The sequence below is a fragment of the Dioscorea cayenensis genome, unplaced genomic scaffold (assembly GCF_009730915.1).
Source record: "Dioscorea cayenensis subsp. rotundata cultivar TDr96_F1 unplaced genomic scaffold, TDr96_F1_v2_PseudoChromosome.rev07_lg8_w22 25.fasta BLBR01000089.1, whole genome shotgun sequence".
NCBI lineage: Eukaryota > Viridiplantae > Streptophyta > Magnoliopsida > Dioscoreales > Dioscoreaceae > Dioscorea > Dioscorea cayenensis.
Genome location: NW_024086480.1, coordinates 1 through 7,696, shown reverse-complemented (window position 1 = coordinate 7,696; position 7,696 = coordinate 1). Strand labels below are relative to the sequence as shown.

General features: G+C 41.1%; 1 non-coding gene across 1 annotated transcript; it reads right to left on the bottom strand.

Annotated features, from left to right (window-relative positions):
• Window positions 1-7,455: 7,455 nt before the first annotated feature.
• On the bottom strand, window positions 7,456-7,562 carry LOC120253463. Its single transcript, XR_005534282.1, has one exon. It is a non-coding gene; the product is annotated as a small nucleolar RNA R71 (small nucleolar RNA).
• Window positions 7,563-7,696: the final 134 nt, after the last annotated feature.

Genomic DNA, 7,696 nt, shown 5'->3' with positions numbered 1-7,696 from the left:
CCTTTTGTCGAGTCATACCTCACGATGAGCACAAGTTGAACCAGGGAAGTTTGTTTTCACCCTCCTCTATTATTTTTATTGCTTCATCTAGCATGCTTTTCATGATTAGTGTACATTGAAAGCAATGTACAACACTAAGTGTGGGGATGGGTGTATTTCATGTATTAGTACCATTTGTTACATGCTAGTGCTACCTATGATGGCTTTGTTCATTCTTGTAAGATTCTTTTAGCTTAGACTAATGATTGATGTGAGTTACTTGTTTTTTTTATGCTTTAGTGAATCTTGTTTTACCCCTAGCATTATTATGTGCACTCGAATTTTTTTGTCGATGCCCCTCGAATAGCTAATGTGACTACTCTAACTCTCTTGTATGCTTAACACACTACTTTGAGTACTTGGCCTTAGAACACTAAGTTCGTCCTTCAATGGACTCTTAAGAACTTCTAAGTCTTGTTGAGCTAATCCTAGTGTTGTGTCATGTAGAGTACTCTGAAGATGTGATCTAGGGTGAGTGTGTGAAAAAAAAAGAAATGAAATGAAATAAAAGAAAAAAATGAGTCTATGTCAATATTCCTCTGCTACTGAAGCATGAATGCATCTATGTAGACTGTAATCAAGTAGATGGTTGGCTCTTGTGCCTAACCAGCATGTGCACCCTCCAGAAAGATTTCAAAATGATGTTGGTGTAGTCTACGTTAGTAGGACTCGAAAAAAAATAAATGAATGATGAAATGAAAATAAAAAAAAAACCTAGTGATCTTTTTGAGTACCTACCTAAGACTTTGAAAAGAAAGAGGATTCAGTTTCAAGCTAAAGATTTAGAAGGATTTTATTTGGCCATTGAAGTGGCACTTAGTAGTTTAAGACTTAGTATTCTTTGTAAGTGGAGTGAGTAGCATCTAGAGCTGTACTGATTGAAGTCCTTAGGCTAGACCAGATCATGGCAAATAAGATACAAAATTCATTTACACATCACAAACATATAAGGGGTGAGACAGGATATTTCAAGTATGCTTATTGACTATAACTCAACATCTATGTATCATTGTCCATTACTTTTGGAGTCTTATATTTGCTTGATACTAGAGGTAATGCATTTAGCCACTTTTCAGTCTCTTTGTTTTTCATGAGTTGATTGCTTGGGGACAAGCAACACTTAAGTATGGGGATATTTGATAAGTGTCTAAATGTAGGTGTTTTCTCATATATATCGTATTCACTTTGCATGTATTTTGTGAGGTTTGATTCCCATTTTGCGCTTAATCATCTATTATTTGCTTTGTAGGGCATAAGGAAGCCATGGAGAACAAGAAAATATCATTTAAGCGAAAAGAAAAGAAAACAAGAATGTCATACAACCCCCATACTACCCAGTATGGGGGTCGTATGCACAGTAGCAGCGGAATGATTTGGAGTTGTCTGCCCAGATTTCTATACTACCTAGTATACGGGCTGTATGGAGGCCGTATGCACCCCATATGAAACGCGAATCTAGGGTTATTGTGTGCTATATGACCCCTATATGGCCCGTATGTCATGGGGGGTATAAATACTGACTTTTAGGGCAAAACAAGGGACATTTTCTGGGCATATTTTGAGAGACCACTTGAGAGGCTTTGGGCAACCTTAGGAAGGAGAAGAAGGGCAAAGAAGCTAGAAGATCATTCAAGGCCAAGGTCCAAGACTCTCAAGGCATGAAGGTAACATCATTCAAGGAAGCTAGAGGAAGAATCATTTGGCACTCCTTTGGCTGGGGAAGCGCCATTCGGCACATTCTTTACCTCCTCCTCCACCATTTCATCTAGGGAGTGTCATTTATGCTTTTTTTTCATGTTTTGCTTGTTTGTATTGCTTATTGTGGGATGATGACACACTAGACCCCCAAGGCCACCGGGTGTTGGTGAACCTTGGGGGGGGTTTATCAAGTATTTTTGATGATTACTTGTTAATTCTATGGTTGGGAAATTTTGAGATTTAATCCATTGTTTTCATGCTAACTGCTACACTAAGGAAAAATCCGTAGCTCTTTTATGAGTGATGCATGTAGATGTGACTTGCTCGCATGTATTAGATCATGAATGGATTAGAAGGGGATACTTGTATCATCACGGCGAGAAATCATGTGTTTGGTAGCCCTTCATGTAGGTTTAATCCGAAGACGAGTAGGTTTACTCCTAAGTGAGATTTCCTCCTACTTAATGCAATCGTAGGAATGTGGATTTGGAAGAAATTCTTATCTATGTTCATATGGGATTAGGGTTCAATCGGCCAGGAATTGGGGTTGTTCTAATCTTGGAATATCATGGTCCATTTTACTCTTGCATCTTTTGTTCATGATCTATGCTTCATGATGACCCCTCAAGGGGATCCATATCCATAAGCCTTTGCATTACATCAACTTTCTTGCTTGCTTATTGTTTATTCTCTCTAATTTGTTCATAATCTTGTTTTAGGTTTAATTATATCTAGTAGAGTAAATTCCATCACTTGAGATCTTAGATTAGATAATAGCTCGAGAAGGAGTAATAGGAGATCCTTAGCCAGTGGAATACGATCCTTGTGTCCTCACACGAGGTATTACTTGGCGATCCCGTACACTTGCGGGGAAGTAATTACCCTTTATAAAGCCACGACTTGTACTGATCTGGGGATCCATCTTTCATCATTTCTTCTATCTTTTCTCCATCTTTTGGGAGGCTGGCGGTAAGGGTTTAGAGAGGCTTTGACATGGCTTTTGGAGTGGTTCTACAACTTTGACACCACATTTCTCTTGGAAAATAGTTATTGGCCGAGCTTTCATCGGCACCGATACAGCGAGGTGTGCCCTAGGCATGATAAAGGGACCTTTGGAGTGGACGAGGCTACTCCACAATACCATCGACACGAATACCGAGGGGGTTTTCCAATAGATTACATGTTTTTACTTCCGATTTCATTATTTATTGTATCTTGCTCTATCGAGAGCTAAACCCCCTAGTGGGTACTTGGATTTGTGAACCCTAGGATGTATTTGTTTCATTAACCTTCTATTATGTTTTTCTTAATTGATATCTTTAATTGAGTTCCAATCTTGAATGCTTGTTGAATAATTTCTTGCTTAGAGTGACACTAGGGTTAAGAGTCCATCTTGGAAATTTTTGTGAGTGAGTCACACAAAATGAGGGTTAGACAAAGCAAGATTGGATAGGGCCAAGAGGGTGAGTCGAGAGGTAGTGGAGCTTCCCTTTCCCCTCTGGTGTGATTTATCCTACCTCCACATTTCAAGAGTTATTTACATTCACAATAGAGTGAAGGGTTAAGGGATGAACTCCACTGGGGATGAGTTGCGCGAGCAACGGAGTGAAGAGTTAAAGTGAGCTTAACAACTGGGGCTTAATTATGACTAGGGCCTTTTGCCTTGACTAAAGGGTTAGATCTACATATAGGCATATGGTTTATCACTTGGAATCCCTAGAGCTTCTTGCAACTTTACAAAGTGTGAAGTGTTGAGACTGGTAGATTTCTGTGTCGGGGTGATGTGCTCAACCGCAAGTGTACAGGGTCAGCAAGTAATAACCTGTGAGTGACACAGGTGTCATATTCCACAGGGCTAAGGGGCACCCATTACTCCTCCATCATCTATTATCAAACATTACAAATTAAGCATGATTTACTACTCTAACAAGTGCAATAATATAAACAACTTGGAAGAATAAAAACTATAAGCAGCACATGAGATCACAAGAGCGACAATGAAATATGGAGGCCTAGGGATGAGGATATCCTTAAGGGGTCATCATGATATATAGATGCTGATAATGCCCCTTGAATGGGGTATCGTATCCATAGGAAGTAGGGAATAAAAACACTTAAATTGTTTCTTAACTAAGTGAAAGATAAATAGTGATATGTGTGACAAGATGTGAAATAACAAAAGAGAAAGAACAAGAAAAGGAGTACACGTAAAGGAGAATGTAAGGCAGTCAATATAAATTGGGCACCCGGATATTATTCCACCTAAGATAATCATTTCAAGTGCAAGGACCCTCTATTATACTTTCTAACTAATGCAATAATAAGTCATGGAGATCCTTAAATACATGGTCCCAAATCTAAGATCAACCATGCCTAACTCTATACATGTCCCAGAGGAGAAATTGAATAACCTCTCAACCTCACACTCGTATATAATTGGAATGAGTTCTAGGGATTCCAAGTGATAAATCCTCTTCCTAGATGTAGACCTAACCCTTTGGTCCAGGTTAAAGATCCCTAACCACAATTAAGCCTTGGGTGCTAAAATCAATTGAACGCTTCACTCCGTTGCACCAGCAACTAAGCCCCAGCGGAAGGTCATCCTTTAGCCCATTCAGTCTACTATAAGTGCAAAGAACTTGAGGAAATGGAGATAGAATAAATCACACAGGAGGGGAAAGGGGACGTTCCGCTATCTCTCGACTCACCCACTCAACCCTATCCAATCTAACTTTGTCTAACTCTCATTGTGTGTCACTCACGCACAATGGTTACCAACAAAAACTCTCAACCTTATGTCACTCTAAGGGATTATTCATACAATCAAGCATTCAAGATTGGAACTCAAATAAAACATCAATTAAGTAAAACCATAATAAAGAGATTTAATGAAACGAATACATCCTAGGGTTCACAAATACCCAAGTACCCACTAGGGGTTTAGCTCTCCATGGACCTAATTACAATCAATGAAATCGAATTTAAAAGCTGGAATCGGGAATACATATGCCCCTGTGGGTGCCCCTATGGATTTTTCACAGGGGCGTGTGGAATTAACGCACGCCCGTGTGGATTCTCTATTTTCATCCTTCTTCGGGCGGCTATGAATAGTAACTGCTATATTTTCATCCTTCTTCGCACGCTCTGGCTCCTCTACTGCTGCGGGTGCTAGATCGAAGGATGTTGGTGGAGGTGGTGATGGTGATGCCGGAGGGGACTGAGGAGTCCTCGGCCGCAAGACAAATAACGAGGTGACTTCTTGATAAGTGCTTGTGTGATACGAAAGTGAAGCATTCATTCCTTATGTTGAGCATAACTTTTGTCGGGTTTCTACACTAATATGTGTGTTTTTATATTACTTTTATGCAGGTAGGGTTGTGAGGCCGAGTATGAAGGAAATAGGCCAATGTGGATCATAATGCACCAATTTTGGAGAAAATCTTGCTAAGGTTCAAACGCGAAAACATAGGTCAGGTGTGAGGTGCTAGAGTGTGTCCCAACCTCCTCGTATTCGAGTGGGCACATCCATTTGGAGGGGCACAAAGGCAGTCACATTCGAGCATTCCGACTTATGCACATAGAATAAGAGCTCCACCAACGTCTACACCATTGAAGAAGCAAGTAATGTAGCAACACTGTAGTATATACTGTAGTAGCACTGCTCACAGCCGGCCGAGGAACCAGAGAAACAGAGAATCCACACGGGCATGTGGAAATTATCAACGCCCGTGTGGAAATTCCGCACGGGCGCGTGGAGCATCCACGCCCGTGTTGTCCCCCGATACCAGCCTTATTTAAAGCCGATTTAGCCCCGATTTTGGTATTCTTTTCTCCATCTATTCCCCAACTTGAGAGAGGGCTTCGGCTAGGGTTTCGAGGGGTATTGGCCAAGGTTTTGGAGAGGTTCTATGGCACCGACATTGTGATTCCTTAGGAAGAAGGTTGGTAGGGGAGCTTCCGTCGAGGCGTATCCTATACCGGACGAGGGAATCCTTGGATGACGAGTAGAGGACTTTCCACAAGATCATCGACACAACTATTGAGGGGGTTTCTTTATGTATTCAAATCTTTTACATTCTATTTTTTTTATTGTACTTAGCACCATGGAGAGCTAAACCCCTAGTGGGTACTCGGGTATTGTGAACCCTAGGATGTATTTGTTTCTTTGAACCTCTTTATTATGCTTGCAATAAATTGATGTTTATTGTGAATTCCAACCTTGAATGCTTGATTGTATGAACATTTCCCCTAGAGTGACACTAGGGTTGAGAGTTCTTGTTGGTAACCTTGTGAGTGAGTGACACACCACGAGGGTTAGAAAAAGCTAAGTTGGAAAGGGTTAAGAGGGTGAGTCGAGAGGTACAGGAGCGTCCCCTTTCCCCTCCGGCGTGATAGATTCTACCTCTGTTCCTCGAGTTCTTTGTGGCCATAATAGAGTGAATGGTCTAAGGGATGAACTTCCGCTGTGGCTTAGTTGCGCGTGTAACGCAGTGAAGCGTTGAGGTGATCTTAGTATCTAGGGCTCAATTGTGGTTAGGGACCTTCCAGCTGGACCAAAGGGTTAGGTTTATAATTAGAAAGAGATTTATCACTTGGAATGACTAGAGCTCATTGCAACTCTATGCGAGTGCGAGATGTTGAGATTGTTCGATTTCTCCTCCAGGACAAGTATAGAGTTAGGCATAGTTGACCTTAGATTTGGGACTATGTAATTAAGGATTTCCACGACTCACCATTGCATTGATTAGGAAGCATAATAGAGGATTGTTGCACTTGAAACAATTATCCTAGGCGGAGCATTATCCGGGTACCCCATCTTTATCGATTGCCTTACCGCCTTCTTTACTTTTGCTCTGTTGCTTGTTGCTTTTACTGTTTAAAATTGAATCATTATCACACTCATCATCATTGATCTTTTACATTGCTAAGAATGGAATTAAGTATTTTTATTCCCCACTCCCTTTGGATTCGATACCCGATCACCTAGGATTATTACTTCGACAAACCTGTGCACTTGTGGGATATACGCAAGTGGAAATTGTCAAGTTTTTGGCGTCGTTGCCGGGGACCTAGGCATTTAGAGATACTTTGCACTTTGTTTTCTTAGCTATTTCACCACACATTCTATCTCATATCTTCTTATTCTATCATCGTTCTGATTTTCCTTTTCTTTCCTTTTGGTGCAGCTCCAGGTTATGACCCAAGGGAATCCATCAATATTGATTGAAGGAGACCCTGAGCTTGAACGTACACTTAGAAGAAAAAGGAAAGAACCTATGCAAGAACGGCATAATTCAGCTGATTTGGAAGGAGTGGAATCTGAAAACATGGCGGAACAGAATGAGCAACAGCGAACACTATCTGATTATGACAGACCTTCAGTATTGGGGACATAGTCGAGTATTGTACGTCCCCCAATTACAGCTCAATTTTCGAAAGTGAAGCCGCATTCATCCATATGTTGCAAAGAGTCCGCACAATTCAACGGGTTTGACTAACGAGGATCCAAATAGTCATATAGAGAGCTTTCTGAGGTGTGCGACATGTCAAGATAAATGGTGTTACGGATGATGCCATCAAATTGAGAGCTTCACTATTTTCCCTAAAGGGGAGAGCGAAAGCAATGGGCTACACTCATTACCTAGAGTATCGATTACTACTTGGGAGGAGATGGTAGGAGCTTTTCTAGTCTGTTATTTTCCTCCCGGAAAATCAGCAAAGCTTAGGAATGAGATCTCGTCCTTTGTTCAGTTGGAATTGAAGTCTCTATTCAAGACATGGGAAAGATTCAAGGAGCTCCTGAGAAAGTGTCCGCAACACGGGATTCCGAGTGGATGATTGTTCAAACCTTCTACAATGGTTTGAACCCGAGTACAAGGCAACTCTTGGATGCGCAGCTAGGAGGTACCTTAGGTAGCAAAACCCTCGATGAGGCTTGTCAATTAATTGAGGAAATGGG